Source organism: Lycorma delicatula, chromosome 4, assembly GCF_047948215.1.
Source record: "Lycorma delicatula isolate Av1 chromosome 4, ASM4794821v1, whole genome shotgun sequence".
Classification (NCBI taxonomy): Eukaryota; Metazoa; Arthropoda; class Insecta; order Hemiptera; family Fulgoridae; genus Lycorma; species Lycorma delicatula.
The window spans coordinates 119972832-119987177 of NC_134458.1; the positions used below are offsets into that span (position 1 = coordinate 119972832).

At 30.5% G+C, this 14346-nt stretch overlaps 1 protein-coding gene and 1 long non-coding RNA gene across 3 annotated transcripts in view; one reads left to right on the top strand and one right to left on the bottom strand.

Annotated features, from left to right (window-relative positions):
• Positions 1–14346, bottom strand: part of DAT (Sodium-dependent dopamine transporter) — a 132596-nt gene that overhangs the window by 49827 nt on the left and 68423 nt on the right. The gene's annotated exons all lie outside the window — the stretch shown is intronic.
• The window catches only part of LOC142323824 (uncharacterized), a 102864-nt gene that overhangs the window by 37434 nt on the left and 51084 nt on the right, over positions 1–14346 (top strand). The gene's annotated exons all lie outside the window — the stretch shown is intronic.

The following is a 14346-nucleotide window of genomic DNA, read 5'->3' on the forward strand; positions in this document are numbered from 1 at the left end:
CGATTTTGATGATTTTTTTTTCTTCTAATGTTTACATCGTAATCTATTCAACTTGTGAACAGTAAGAATCCCCTTGGTTAAATGAAATGAGGATGATATGTACGACATGTAAATTGGGTATAGTCTGGTACACATTCTGTCCTATTATTTCTGAGATTGTGGTTAATTATATACTAACTACCGAAGTATATCGGTATCTGGTGTCCGTGTCTGTTGCCTGTGGTGTCTGAATGTGTGTGAGGGCGTATTACCCTCTTCCTGAAGTAATGCACACCAGCTGTACCAAGAAGGGTGGGTAGCCAGGGGTGAAGGTTTAGTCAGTAGTGCGGATAAATAACATCTTGCGGAACCTGTTAGCGAGCCTGACACTGCCCAGGCGCCCATAAATGGGGTTTCTCTAACTTTTATTCAAATTCCTTATAAAAGTAGCTTTCATCAAACACTAATAATAATAGCCTTCACAGTAATAAATAACACTAATAATAATATACAATAACTAATAATTTGCAACAGTACTACAAATTAAATGGCTGGGTCAATTGGTATTATCTACCTAATTTTAAAATTTAATTAAATGTTTTCGATCTTAAATTACTTTATACAATAAATTATGAAATCATACCATTCTATCACTACAACTTAATTCTCCAGTATGTAATTAATTTAGAGACAATCAAGTGCTGCACTTGTAAATTGAAGTACGAAGCCAAAATAAGAATTTAATAGTTGGTGTTGTAACAAAATAAAAATTGCTTGTTGTTAAGTAATAGCTGATATACTACTCTAAATTTGCAATAAATCTTTTAAATTTAAATCTTTTTTCAAAATTTATTGTATCATGTTTAACATGTCCACCTTCTTAATTAAGAAAAGAAGTTTGTTTCAGGTAAGAGGATCCAAAATGGCGAAAATTTTGATTTATTTTTTTTAGTAACTGCAGATCCGGAGTTGTTTGTACCTCCTAGTATCTCTCAGTTTTGAAATATATAGCCGTTTCCATACTTTAATGTCACCCAGTATATATAAAAAGTTTTTTTAAAGTTGGGTTAGATTATTTATGATTTATAAATTAAATAGTTTTTAGATGTACAAATAGTCAGCAGCTTTCTTTTTATCTAACCTTCAGTAAATACTGGTGTAGAATTTATCAGTTTCAGTAACATTTTAAGCAAGATCACTTTTTAACCTAGGAATTAAGTTTTCGCTTCCTTTATAAAGTCTCAGAACTCCAGGAAAGAGTCATGCACATTTAATTATAAAACAAAATTCTTGAAATGGTTAAGTGCATATTTATACTTTTAAGTAATAAATATATAAATAAAAGTAAATGTATATGATGTGATAATAAACAAAGTAAAAAAATAAATAAATAAATAAAAAAAATAAAAAATAAAAAAATATAGTAAAAAAGTTACTAAAAATATTTGAGCGTATATTATTCGTGTGTTAAACAAAGAGGGGTTTCAATATCGATAGTAATATTATTTTGTTCTAGGAAAAGAATATGAAATTGAAAAATTAAATTTCATTCTATCATAAAAATGTTTAAGGTTTATTTAACATTAGAATTAGTTACGTATAAGGAAATATAAAAAGGGATTTTATAAAAAAGTGATAAAAAATTATATTTTATACAGTATTGTGACTAGAAAAGTGAAAAGGAGTGTTAAAAAGAGTGGGCATGTCGAAATACATTTGTGTGTGTGTGTGTGTATATATTTTGCAAGTGTGAGAAAGAAAAAAGAGAGGTAGATATGTATGAGAGAGCACAAGGAAGGAGAAAATGACTCCAGTTTCCGTCTGTTCTAACGGAACCTTGAGGAAAGGTTGGGGAGATTAAGGGCGTAGGGAGGTTAAAGAGTGTTAGACTGCTGCTCTTAGGAACTCTTCTAAGAATTGTTTAAATCCGTGTGACTCTTTCTGTCAGAGATAAATTGCAGTTTAAAGCCCATTTTATCAAAATTATTACGTGTCTCTAAAATAATATAGATAATCTTTTGTTAACAGCTTTATTAAGCATTTTGTAACCTTTTTTTTAATCGATGCGACATTTTCGCGTAATAATTATTGTAATATTCCTTTTCTTTGTACTAATTTAAGATATTTTTTCTTTTTTACTTTTTAACTTGCTTATCACCATTTCACATTATGCTCTATTACAAGAATTTATTTATGTGGAAGATAAGATAAGATTCTATTTGTAAACATTAAATTTTTTAGAGGTATCTAAACAGAGTGACGACTATTTCCATTCCTCTTATAAAGAGTATCTCAAAATTTACGCAGGATTTAAATTGAGTATCTTTTTTTTTGTACTGGGTTGGCAAAGCTCTATGAAGCAGATGTAATTCCGATTAGTGGTAAGTTAGTCGTGATTGAGAAATATAGATGCAGGAGCGCATAACTATTGTGAAAACTGTTACAAACACAAAGAGTTTGTGCTGAAACAGTCAATGGTGAACGTTATCGCGAGATGATAGCAGTTTTGCGGCGTCAGTTGGAAGCCATAGACTCTGGCTTTGATATTGATGAGACGACGTTGTTCCAGCAGGATGGCGCCACAGGCCATGCGACGCGCGAAACCATTGAGTTTTACAGCAGAAATTTTATGGGCGGCTGATTTCACGGATCAGTGATTGCAATTGGCCACCAAGGTCATGCGATCTTACATAGTGTTATTTTTATCTCTGGGGATTTGTAAAGCCCAAGGTTTACAGCAGACGCATACCAACCATTCCTGAACCTAAAGAAGAAATCCGATGTGTTATCGCAACAATTGAGCCACACGTCTCCGAAAATGTGATTCCAAGTTTTGCCAAAAAATTGCGGAATGTCACGCAATTTGGATGACATTTACCGAATATTATTTTCCAAATTTAATCGGGGTGTTTACTCTTTCAAAATATGCCACAACTTTGCCAATTCATGTATAAATAATTTTGTAAATTTACATTCTGCATTACTTTTGGGACACCTTACATTTCATTAAAAGCCGCCTTGGATTTTGGATATAGAGTAAGTCCATGATCCTTCGCTTACCTAATCTTCGATTTGTTTTCACTAAAAAATATTTAATAATTGTTCAGATTGACGGTCGTGTATTTTTATGTATTTACCTTTTACACGCCTCGTATTGTTCCCTAAAAGGATTTTTTTTCTTTCCGTAATAATACTTTTTTTTGAGTCATCAGTTGATTGACTGGTTTTAGGTTATTCTCCATTTTTTTGTATTATGTGATAATCTTTTAACCTCAACATATTTAAATAATCCAGTCGCTTTCATTCTTTGTAGCTTTTATTTTGTACATTCCTGAACAAAATATTTAAGTGTAGTGCTCCGGATCCACTGATACCGCGTGTGCCAGCTCGGTTGTTCGGTGCGAGGCTGGACTTTCCCCCTTTCGAGGGAAGATCCGAACAAGTGACCAGTTCGCGGTCATTTCAGTTCATGCGATTTATGAATCTGGCGGGGAAAATGAACGTCTTCATTGCTTTTCCGCCGTTGTTATCTACCGCTAAAGATATTTTACAATTATTATCTCTTTACTCTCTTTCGATAACCTCTCCCATTTATATTATACATAAATAGTAGCTGTTCGTATGAACGTTTTTATTATTAATGAAACAATTGTATATACAAGTCTATGGAGTCGGTAATAAATAGCTGCACAGGAGCTGTTTGAATCGCTAACTAATCCAGAAACTAGATCGTAAATCATCAGCAGCGGCGGGGATACTCAACCGCTGCCCGATAATCAGATAGAAACATTTCTCAAATGTCAGAAAGAGAAGCTGTCATCGTCGGAAGGCGAAAACGAACCGGAACCGGAGATTGCGAAGCTCCAGCCAATAAAGTCTACTGTTCCTAAGAACGAATAACACAGATGACTGTAGCCGGATCGAAGAAAAGGATTATACCGGGGTAGAAAAAATCGACAAAATGTACAAAATCTTTAGAGATCTTCAACGTCGAACCAGGCTGCCGTTTCCCAGGCGATAAAAATGAAGTGATTACAACTACTGGTGGAGGAGGGACCAGTTCACGAACTTCTTTCAATAGTAACCATAACAACATTAATTTCTCGTCTATGATTCAACAATTGCTCAGAATAAAAAGTAGTTTCGTAGCCCGTATGAAGTCCTTTCCGATAGAAACAGCGCAGCTGATCTATCATATCATACGGAAGTAAGAGCCGCTCAGACCTGTATCCCTCGGTACTCAGTTATTGAGCGACTTATCAAACGGCCACCCCGAGCATTTCTCGTCTCGGAAATTATTCCGGTTCGAGGAAATGCTGAATGTGAACAAATTCTTTCAGGAATTTGTTCCCAGCTCGCCCCCGTCAAAAAATATCGACCAGGAGACGATAGCTTCATGCTCGTATGCCTACACGTCACGCTAGACCCAGAGTGAGAGCACTTACATATTTTATACACGTACAGTTCCAAAGATCGACGTGCCGGTTTTTTGTCGAAAATATTACATAACAAATATCAGATATCGACACACTACTAAATGCAGTCAATTGACAGCCCAAAACTGGGTCAATATCGTCCATTATTTACATTCATAAGGGCGGTCAATATACTCAAATTAAATCTGGTTGTCTTAATACACGGTCCTTCAACCCAGTAACCTAATTGTCTCTATGAGATTGTGCTACAAATTTTTCTCTTCCATTTTTCGTAATACCTTTCATTTCAAATCTTTATCAATTTATCGAAGTTTATAAATGTTATAACGCCACGTTTTAAAGGGCTCTATTCTTTTCCTTACTGTTTTTCTTCCACCCGTGTTTCATTGCCATCAAGCGAACACAACACAAATAATTTTAAAAATATCTTTCTAATTGTTAGATCAGAATTTGATAGTAACCAAATTAGTTTCTTTATGAAAGCATTCATTGCTTAGGCCAGTTTACTTTTGATGGCTACATTTCTTCGTTCATCCTTTTTTATTTTACTACCTAAACACAAAATTCTGCTACTTCTGATGTATTATGTTCTCCTATCTTAATATTTAACGCCTTGATACTTCCCTTTCTATGATACTTTGTTTATTATTTTTTATCATTTATTATCTTTGTTCAACCTATTTTCAGAATGAAGTGTTCTTCATTCAGTATTTCTTCAACTTATTTTTGATTCCTGCTAAAAGAATAATTGGTGGATGTTAAAATTTTTGCCTTTCTTCTCGGATAGTTACTCCATTTGCAAATTTTTCCTTTAATTCCTATGTTACTTCTATATACCTGTTGAAAATCAACGGAAATAGACTGGATCCTTGTGCCACTGCTTTCTAAATTGGATCTCACCTTCTTCATCTTCTGCTATTAATTACTGCTATCTGATTTTTGAACAGATAATAAATACTTCTTTTCTTTTATTTAAATCAGAAATTTCTTACAATTTTAACTATTTTATTCCATTGGTAATCAATTTGACTTCTGTTAAAAAAGAAAAAAAATTGTTATCGATTGATTTGTTAAAAGGAGTTATGTTAAGTAATCCAGATTTGAAATATTTTTTTAATATATATATGTTTAAGGAGGTACTGGGATGCTCGGTTTTAACTCGACAGGTGTGCAAAGTTGGTTCGTTATTATTTTATACATCTCCTAGCGATTCAGTATTGGCCAAGTCAAGTTGAAGTTAATCCTTTTTCAAAATCATAAAGCAAAACTGCTTAGTTGGTAATTAAGCTCGTTTCCCTCCACTATTATCAAATTGTTGGAGGGGAGAAATTTTTCAGTGGGGTGATTTTATTAAAAACAATTTAGAAAGATTTAAGTGTGGTTTCTCTTTGAACACTGGCCCTAAACAAGACGTTTTACATACAAATAATGCAGCCTAATGAATCTCCACTACTCTGTTTGTTTAATTTCTTGTGTCATAATTACAAATGTTTATTTTTTTTTATCCGTCTGTTTATAATTAAATACTTGAACTCTGCATTATTTAACATTTTATTTGAAAGAAAAAAAGAAAGTTTAACTGATTTGTAAAAAAATATAATGATAAGAAAAAGATGTAAAATAGTTTCTATTGTGTTATATTATGCTAAATGCTGTATAGGTTAAGAAAAGAAAAAATGCCTTTACATTCCTGAACGAGATCGTAACAATTTATACGTAAGAATTATAGTACGTAAAACCATAACAACAAGACTGATTGATTACTAAAATATCCCAGAACAATAAAAACGAATAAATACTTAAGAGATGGAAATCTGCAGTAGCAAAATAAATGGAAAAATAAGAAATATATAGACATCTATGATTTTATAATCCCACTCCTGATTTTATTTTTACTATTTTGGTAGTAAAAGGAGGTAAGAATGCTTTCATACTATTTGGAATTTGTTGTACCACTAAAAAAAAACTTAGTTTGTTCAAAAGGTTGGTTAGCGAAAGTATTATTTTTACCGGTAAAAAAAACACCATACGGCAAATTCAGATGTAAACATGGTAAATTAAATGCGGGTTTGACCCGCTCAAAATTCGAGTTGTGTTTTAGTTATAACCTAATGTTGTATCTCGTCTGTTGATTTGATTATGTAATGGTTTAAACTACTAGCTATAATCGAGACTTGGTTATGAATTATATTGCGTTATTGTAATATAATTGATACAGGTAAATAATGTTGAATTAAGTACTTTATTGTGCTAGTACTATATTCGTACTTATTGTATTACGCTGCGTTTTATTTACAAAATATACCACTAATAATACGTAGTAATATAAAATACGAAAACTTAATTTAAAAAAAAATTGTAACAAATAAAGCTGTGGAGTGTTTTGTCTGTATTGAAAATATTACTTATCCCAAACAACGAAATTTAAAAAATGACAGTGTAATACGAAAAATCGTTCATGAGAACACCTTTAAAAAGATATTCGTGTTAAAGGTATTTACAACCACGATCGGAAGTCACATACGAGTACAACCACATATCACATTTAACCTCATCAGGGTTTTTCCGAAAAAACTATTAAAATTTTGTAGGCGCAGATCGCAGTTTCCCTCCCGATTTTGGGCCGATTCCCTTTTTGTAACTAAGTTTCCGAGGACAACAAACGGCTTTTGAGGACAATAAAATTAAAAGCTTGTTTTATTGCAAAGACCAGTGTGCATATATTTTAGCGGAGAAACGTGAAATGAAAAAATAAATATAAAATCAGTCCTCAAATATTAAGAGAGGTGCCAAGAACTAAATATTTCAACTGAAAATGTGAACGTTAGAAAGTTTTGCTTCAAATTCCTTTCTACCTTAGAGCACTTAATTGCGTTACGTTATTAATGTTTTTTATATAATTTTAATTTTTTCGCATTTGAGCTTTTACCTCGAAGGTTTTGCGGTTTTGACGGGATTCGTCTATGGGATTTTTCATATGTTACAAATTTCCATTATCATATCTTAACTCATAAGCTTCTGTGGGGAACTAATTCTTCAGTTCAAAAAAAAAACATTGTTCTTTAAAAAGACATCATAGCATTAAAACATTAACATTCAGTAAAGGTTCGAGAAGGCAACATAACCTCAAATTGAGGTTATGTTGTATGTTATCGATCTTAAAATTATCGTAATTCAGGAACGACACAACTAATCTTCATAAAATTTTCATATACATAACTTCAGATACACTACTTCAGCATATCTAAATTTCAGTAAAATTTATCCAGTAGTTTTGTAGAATTTCGAGTCACAAATTTTATACAAAAATTAAAAAAAAATTATGCCTATAAAAATTATGCGCATAAAGCCTATATAAAAATATGCGCAAGAGTTTTTTTAAATTCCTTTATTTAATTTTCCAATGAAAATTGATACGTCATGTATAATTGCCATTGAAAATGAACAAAACCAAAAAAAAGTGAAATTTTTTATTGGGGTATAAAAATAATCTAATTTTTAAAAAAAATTAAGCTTATTTCTTGTTATAACAATTTGTTATTAAATAGAATTTGAATATAACGTTAATAAATAAATAAATACGGTGTTATAGAAGTAATTTTCTCGCGTAGTTTTTATTCTATTATTCTTTTTATCTATTATAAAAAGGTTAAAAAACAGATTTATTTTGTATAAAGTTGAAATAAACATTGTGTTTTTGTATTGTACTAACATTCTGATAGGTACGTAAAAAAAATAAATCCTTCTTACGCAGAGTATCCAAGTTTCTAGCTGAAAGATGTTATACTTTTTATTAACTTCGTCTAAACAAATTCTTACTTCTGATATTTTTATCATCGGATTTTATTCTATTCGAGGTGATGCAAATATTTTATATTTATTGACCCGAGAATTATTTTATTATTCTCTACTGAAAGTTTTTTTTTTTTACTTTTGACTTGCATGTTGTAGTTTTGTATGATTTTCTTATTTATTTACACGTTCCAAAGGTTTTCGAAATAAGCATGAAAAAAGCCATAATTTTTTTTTGTACATTTGTGTAAATTTATCATGGAAGCTCAATTCTTATGTATGAGAGTTTTATAGTGTATGACTAATACTACTTCTAGCTGGATTCGAATCCAGTACTTTCCGGATAAAAAACCTGAGATTTAACTACTCCAATATGAAAATCGCTATTTATAAGATCCAATTTATAATTTACTAAGCTTGACGTAAAACAAAAAACAGTTTTACGTTATAGCCACGTCTTTTTATATTATTATTTTTAAATTTTAAAGCAGGTTTCTTTAAACTTTAAAAAAATGTTTTTCTTTAACGTTTTTTTCTGATCTCCTTGGCGGAGCGGTAGCGTCTTGACCTTTCTATCCGGAGGGCTCATGTTCGAATCCCGGTCGAGCATGGGATTTTGCATACGCTACAAATGTCCATTTTCACATGTCCACTCACAAGCTTCTTTTTAAGCTTCTGTGGGGTACTAATTCATCATTCCAAAAAACAAATTTTTCTTTAAAAAGACATCATAGCATTAAAACGTTTTCTTTTTTATTTTATTTTTTTGCTTACTTTTACATTATTTAGGGAGTAGAAAAAAATTTGTGATTTTAAAAGTTAAAAATACCCAGTTTTCCCTTTTTTTCTAGTTATTCAGTTTAATATTCAATAAAAAGTATTTAAAAATTATTTTAAAAAAATTAGTGTTTAAGTATGTTTACGAACAATTTAATAAAAATCTCCGATGATTGATTTACGTAAGGAAGTCAATCTTTTACTTTTTCCGGCGAGTATACCTAAAATAGCTGTATTAAAGGGGAAATTATGGTTATGGGACATCGGACATTTTTTTTCCACATCTTTACGTTTTAGGGTCTAGAAACCAAAAAACATATCTATATATGTATGCTTACGCATAAGTATTTACGAATATGTGTCTCACTGGTTTTGGCCTTGTATATCAGGATTGACCGAATCGGTTTTTTCAGATTTGGGTAAAATACTTGTATTTCTATATATATATATATATATATATATATATATATATATGGTTCATTGATCATATTAATTGTTTTTTTAAAAATTCGTTCAGGGGGTGGGGGATATCGCGAAAAACCCCATTTTCCATTTTCTTCAGAGGCACTTTAAAAAATTTATCTTCACAAAATTTGTTACCTGCAAAGCATATATAAATAAGCCAAAATTTTATTTTCAAAAAATCAACCCACCTCTTAAAATGGATTATGTTTTTTTTGTTTTTTCTCTATTTCCCTTCGGTTTTAATATTAAAAAAAGTTGTTCTGATGTTATGTATAACTTATATAGGGCTATCAGAAAATGTCTACAATTTTCCAAAATTATAAACCCCGGACCTTAAACACAGAAAAGGTTTTTGAAGATTTTTATGTTCTCGTTTTAGCCTTTACTGGAGGAAGTGTTAGATTTAGAGAAAACGTTACTTAAGAAAATTTGTTAAGGTTAATCTATATATAAATATTTTTAGAAAAATGTTTTTTTTTTTTTAATTTATTCCCCCGACTACAAAAATACTCGTATATAATTATTTTTGTTTTTTTTTTTTACTGAAAAAAGTTTTATTTTATTTTTCTTTATCACTCTAAGAGGGATTAAAAATTTACACAATTTTGATACTTATAATATACACCTGACCCAAAATATGATGCAGTTTTTTCCATTACTATCATTAAAGTTATACTTTATTTTTTTCAATATTTTTAACAATTCTTTATTTAAATTCTTTTTTCGTTAGGCATCACTTAAAAAAAAAAAATTAAATATTCCCTTCGGAGCTAGGGAGTCCCCAAAAGTAAAGAATTTTTTACTTGAAATTTGGAAATTTTGCCGCTTAAATCTTATTTAATAATCTTTATAATCAATAAAAAAGCCCCCTATAATGCGGGAGTCCCAAAATTTTTAAAAATTCGGAAATATTTTGTTTACTTGTATTTAAACGTTTATTATGAAAATAAAAACAAAATTTTTAATGATTAATTTGCAAAAGGTTTCTGGCGAAACCGGAAAGGTAATTTTGGGGCAGTTCAAATTGCTATTTGAACGCTTAGTAAATTAAATTGTAAGATTTTTTTTTTTAACTAAACCATGTATTTTACAAAATTAACACGGCACGTAAATAATTTCATAATTTTTAAATAGCAGGATGGTAAAAAGGTTTTGAAAGAAAGAATTTCCCTTTAAGTTGATCGGAACACCGAGGGTACGATCGTTAACGATAATCGTTGGGTATTACCTCAGCAGTTGTACTTCTTTGCATAACTGATTTGCGCCGCCTACCACTATTACTGTACTACTCACTATACTAGGCGTTATATATCTTGACTGGTAATGTTGCTGAGCCATAAAAAAAAATATTGTAGAAAAACACCATTAGAATCATCAATCGTAAAACCTATAAAACAGTACAGAAGTACTTCGTACTTCCTTGTACGAAGTAAAAAGTATTGTGATCACAAAAAATGTCGGTTTTCAGATTTCAACGGAAATATCCATTTTGACCATCCCTAAATCCATTTTGACGAGTTTCGGAGTGACGTCTCCGAAACTCGATAAAACGATTAGTTGTAAGGTATTGAAATTTTGGATTTAGGACTGTTGTAACATCTATTTGTGCACCTCCCTTTTTGATTGCAACCGACTAGAGCAAAAGTGTCCAAAAAAGCCTAAAAACCAAATATTTTGGATTTTGAACTTTTTGTTAACTTTTGCAGTAATGAGCTCTCATTGAGATATTTTCAACGATATATCATAAATGGTGCTTATTTTCATTGGTTCTAGAGTTATAGCCAAATAATCTAATTAATGAAATATTTGGATCTTACGAGGGGAAGGAACATCAGTTCAAATCCAACCCCATCTTCTTTTTTTTAATTTATTTTTTTTTTTAACTTAGATATATTGATTAATTAATAATTTTTAACCTCTGTAAAAAAATTACGATAAATAATAATTCACTAATAATAATAAAACAAAATATGAAGTAATATCAAAAGTTATCAATGAAATAAAATTTTATGTACTTTTCATTTAAAAAAAATGTGTATATGTAATTTAAAGGCGTACACGGAAGTCATATGGTGTCCACATCAGAGTTTTTATTGGCGAGAAAATACTGAAAACGCGATTTCTTGGAAGATTTTTGGAAAAGTAAAATTAGGTAGCTGTAAAAAATAACCGATAGCTGTAAGTGCAGTAAGAATTTTATATTGTAATTTATTGTTTAAGAAACCTTTATTTAACAGTCTTTCTAGCGCCGGTTTGATTTTGAAAATTTCTATGATGTTTTTGCAAAAGAAGTGCATTCCGGGATCTGATAGGCGTTTTACGACAAATTTCGTACCGTTGGGAATCATTAGTGCCACACGAATTCTTCGACTATAGTAATATGAATTTGAGAAAAAAGATGAAGACGAATGATGGATGTAGATTTGCAACTTACTTTATGAATTAAAAAGACGTACGTGGAAGAGTAGTTCTCTCGTTCAAGTATAATAATTTCAACTGGTCATACATCCTGCAACAAGTTGTAAAATACGAATTTTTCTTTCTTACTGAGCAAATTTATTAAATGTTTAATAATCCATGAAAATAGTTTTATTTAATTAGTACACTTAAATTTTAAAAAAAAATCAGTTAATTTAAAAACGTAAATGTGCAGGTAAATCTTTAGCATTTATTCATAAATAAAAAAAAGTTGTAAGTTAATACAAATTATTAGCTACGTATTGGATTGCAACCCAGACTACTTGAACGAGAGAATTTTCAAGTTATATGGCGCTTAGTATGATAGCCGCGCGAGTAATTAGCAGCAATAATGGAAGCTTTTTATTCACAGCCTTTTTTCATATCTTTTTCTAAGTCTACTCATATTTTAAATAATTTCAATTATCTTTTAAAAAATTTTCATTTGACACTCCGTTCGATAAGTCGTTGATTTAAAAGCAATGGTTTTTTAGATTTGGTTAATTTATTTCATCGCGCAATATGCCCATTTATTGTCCGTCGCGTAGTTCAGATAGAGATACTTTGTTAATGAACCGTTCTGGTGTTATTGTGTTTTATTCGTGTATAGAAAATTGTCTTTACACATCCTTCTTTTGCTGTCGGGTAAAAATATATCGGGTAAATCCTATATCCTTAATAGACGATCGAGAAGGAAATATGTGACGGCATTGGATACAACAAAAGTATATAACTATTTTTTTATAGGCATAATATTATAATGAGTTTTTGAATTTTGTTGTCGTTTGCAGTTCACATATGAATATCATATCTTACCGTTCACATATTTTATTAAGAGATTTACTAAAAGAGGTTTCTGTGCTCTTAGGTTAGATATCGTGCAACTTTATTCAGATATGTTTGTCTTTTCGGGTGTAAAGCTAATAATTTATTGAGATTATTATTATTCTTTTACTGTATCTTATGGTTCTTTTTTTCTGTATAAATAAATGGATTTGGACTTTTATTTGAAACTAAAGGTTAACTGTAGTGTTGAGTTATTTTACAGTTGTACTTTTATTTATGAGTCTAAGCAACAGTTCTTTCTTAATACTTATATGAATTATGTAACATAAGTAGCCACTTTCCTAAACGTTTTTGTAAGACTTTTTCTTGTAGCAACGCATTTAAAGGTTTTTTATTTTATATTTTTGTTAAAAGAATACATATAATATTTTATATTTCTATTACTATTTCCTTCATTCGAATGTTTTATTAAAGCTAATAATTAAAAATTTAACTTATAAGCTGAAAAATAATAATTTAAAAAAGATAAAACTATAAATAAATAACCCGAAAAATTAATATAAACTGAAATTACAAATATAAATCATATTTATGCTAAACCATATATTAATAAACTAACATCAGTTGGGATATTAAAATTTTAAAATTAGATTCTAAAAGATAATTCGCCAAAAAAATTACGGAAAAAAATTTCAAAACAGACACACGTTTATATAATTAAAAATTTTTTATCATAAACGAGAAAAAATTTATAAAACAAATTACTGCTTCAGAAAAAAGAAACACTAACACAATAATTATCTTAGCATCTTCATCGCGGCTTTGCCCGCGCTAAATAGCTACTTGCCTTTCCCGTCGCGGCCAGGGGATGTTTAATCGGTCAGGAATCACTTCGCCCGTCCTTCCTGCTTAGCCACGACCCTTCCGCTGTGCTCCATTATCCTCATGCTTGTGAGAATATTACTGATTAGTAAAAAGTAAAACCTGTTCAATTTACAAAAAAAATATCAGTGTATTGTAGTCTCTTCAGAGCAACAGTTGGTCAGTACAGGACCCGAAACTTTGAGCGATCTGAAGAATGCGCGTTTCAAAATAGTCGGCCTTTATCTTATAAATAGTAGTTATAGCTGGTTACCCGTCCTTCATACGATAAAAATGTATTTTGCTCGGTTATTAGCGTTACCCGACAAACACCACTAAGGAGGTGATTGTACTTTGTTTCACATTCTTCTTTTTAATTTTATATTTTTCATTCAAGTAACCGGAAACAGATACAGCTAGCTGTATCGTACAGAGTAACAATGGCATTGGCTGTGTTGGTTGAGACGCCTCGCCGTACAGCGTCGCACCCTTTAAAAATCGAAATTCAAGAAAACCCGTAAATGATTGTTAGATATTTATCTGAAGAATATTTGCAAGCTAAAATCAAGTGAGTATCTCATTTAGTGTAGTCGGAAATAGGGAAAATTTCCAATCAATGTTCAAAATGTTTTTAGTTTTATTCATTCCATTCAAATTCAAATTTCGAAAAATCTAGAACTTGGATTTTAGATATTTACATGAAGATTAAAAAACACTGCCAAAATTAAGTTGATATCTTCATTTTTTTACGGAGGAATTAAGAAAATAGTCGGGTTTCAAAAAAAAAATTCAA